The sequence below is a fragment of the Tamandua tetradactyla genome, chromosome 4 (genome assembly GCF_023851605.1).
Source record: "Tamandua tetradactyla isolate mTamTet1 chromosome 4, mTamTet1.pri, whole genome shotgun sequence".
Lineage (NCBI taxonomy): Eukaryota > Metazoa > Chordata > Mammalia > Pilosa > Myrmecophagidae > Tamandua > Tamandua tetradactyla.
In genome coordinates, this window is record NC_135330.1 from 197402484 (window position 1) to 197405399 (window position 2916).

Below are 2916 nucleotides of genomic sequence, written 5' to 3' on the forward strand. Positions count from 1 at the left end.
TTTAATTAAAATATGGTTTTTCTAGGGGGCATGGAGACAATCAGATCACAGTTTCAAACATACAGGATTGAACAGGGATTATTCTACTTTTATGAAATGGGATTTTAATTAAAATATGGTTTTTCTAGGGGGCATACAGCCTTTCAAACTAGCACATATGTCATAGCTAATTTTTTTCTCTTTTTACCTTTATTGATATTCTTCATTTATACACTCTTCTCCAGAACTCTCTCCCCTGCCTTTTCTTATCTGCCTGTGGTGCTCCCTTTAGTATTTCTTTCAGAGCCAGTCTCTTGGTCACAAATTCTCTCAGTGATTGTTTGTCTGAAAGTGTTTTAATTTCTCCCTCATTTTTGAATGAAGATTTTGCTGAATATAGAATAATTGGTTGGCTCTTCTTCTCTTTTAGAATCTTAAATATATCATAGCACTGCCTTCTCACCTCCATGGTTTTGCTGAGAAATCCACACATACTCTCATTGGGCTTCCTTATATGTGATAGATTGTTTTTCTCTTGTTGCTTTCAAAATTCTCTCTTTCTCTTTGACATCTGACAATCTGACTAGTAAGTGTCTTGGAGTATATTTCTTTGGATCTAATCTCGTTTGGAGTATGCTGCACTTTTTGGATATGTAATTTTATGTCTTTCATAAAGGATGGGAAATTTTTGGAGACTATTTCTTCCATTAGTCTTTCTCCTCCTTTTCCCTTATCTTCTCCTTCTGGGACACCCACAACACATATATTTGCATGCTTCATGTTGTCATTCAATTCCCTGAGACCCTGCTCATATTTTTCCATTCTTTTCCTATATTTTCTTTTGTGTTTTGTGTTTCAAATTTCCAGTCCTTTAGTTCACTAATCCTTTTCTCTGCCTCATCAAATCTGTCATTGTAGGTTTCCATTGCTTTTTTTTTTCATCTCTCTACTGTGCCTTCATTCCCATAAGTTCTGTGATTTGTTTTCTCAAACTTTCAATTTCTTCTTTTTGCTCATGCAGTGCCTTCTTTATATGCTCCCTCAACTCATTGATTTGATTTTTGATGACCTTTTCCATGTCTATTCAAATAAGTTCAACTTATTCTAGACCTCTAGCTCAGGTTCTATTTAACCGATCAGAATTTTTCAGTTCTTGTTTTTCTGTTTCTTCCCCTGCCTATATGGACCCCCCCCCCCGCCACCTTTTTTGGAAGAGAGTCTCTTCAGATATTATAGACCCCAGTCATATTTCCCAGACTGGACTAGCCCACATCTCAGTAGGAGTCTCCTGCACCAGGTTTCCCTGAGGCTGCCAGCAGGTTGCCAGACTTTCCTAAGAAGCCTCTAGACTCTGTTTTTCCTGTCCTGCACAGCAGGTGGTACTTGTCGGCCCATGGCTTCCCACCAGTGTAAGTGATGTAGTGCCTTTAATTTCTGCAGACTCTCTCTGCAAGATATGGTTGAGACAGAGGTGAGGTTGTAGGTTGGCATTAATTGATTCAGTTTTCCAGTCCCTGGGCCTGAATTCCTTGGGGGAGGGATTTCACTTGAGCTGGGTCCCACCTTTTTCTTGGGGGAGGTACAGCCTTTAAGAAATTAACTCCTTTCACCTGACTAATTACTTTGTTTCTCAGAGGAGCTTAATTCTGCCATTGCCTGGGGCAGAGCTGGTGCCTGTGAAGGCTTCCAGTTCTATCTAATGAGCTGTTAAGTAGTAGAAACAAAGTGGAGTGTTGGGGGGGAGGGATCCTTTTCAGAGCAGGACTCCTGCTCCTTGGATTTGTCAATCAAGAGTTTATGTTGGTACGTGACTCTATGTATCTCCAGGCTTTATGTGTTTCCCTTTTATTTTTTTTAAGGATTCAGTCCTTTTCCAGCATTTTGTACTGTCTGACTCAAAAAGCCTCAATCCCCCCCACCACCACTTTTTCCATCAGCCCCCTCCCTCTCTGCTGGCACAAAAACTCCTAGTACCTTTAACATTTATTCCAGGAGTATCTGAGCTGGTGGCCTATTTTCAGTAGTCAAAATTTGTTCATTAATTCTACAACACTGACCTTGGCTGAGCTGAGCTCCTGCTGCTAGTAAAGTCTGTTTCCTTTCCCCTGGGGGAACCAGCTTGTGGTACCCATGAGGGAGGGGTGCCTGTCTCCAAGGCTTGGGGGACTTACAGTTCTGGGTGGGGTTGCAGCTGGTCCTGCTTATTCAGACTGGTGTCTGCAGTGTGTCTCGTCACTGATGTAACCCAAGCAGTTTTTCTGTACTGTTACTGGCTATTTACTAGCTGCTCTGGAGGATAAACTAAACTCCACACCTCACTGTGCCACCATCTTGCCCTGCCCTCCTCTATACGTTTTTAACACTCCTTTTGTTACCTCTAGCAACTTTTACTTGGAGGTCTGGCTCTGGCAGGAGGGTCTCCCCAGGTAGGATCAATTGCAATCAGATTTTCCAAGGCAAGACAGGCCTTAGACTCACAAAGAGGGTAACAGTATCAAGGTTCCCTTGGATGAGACCCAGTGGGTGCCAGACTTTCCTGTGATGCCTCCTGACTCTGCTTTCCCTGTCCTGCCCAGCACGTGGTGCTTGACAGCCCTCAGCTCCCCACCAGAGTAAAATGATGTGGAGCCTTTAATTCTCAACAGACCCTGCCCCTGCCAGGGGCATAGTTCAGACAGAGGCTGAGGCTGAAGGCAGGCTTAAACTTCTTGTTTTCCATCTCCTGGGATCTGAATTCTCTAAGTAACAGCCATAACCTCTGCTCTGCCTTGCCCCCTGTTTATTTGGGGGGAGGAGTCACTCTTAACCCCCTCTCTCTATTGCTGGTTGTGAGAGCTGAGCCAGAGGAACAAGCAAGGATGGACTTCTCAGCACTCTTTTGGGAACTTTCCAAACTAACATTTCTCACCTTCCAGCAGCAGCCTCCTTGTGATAAAC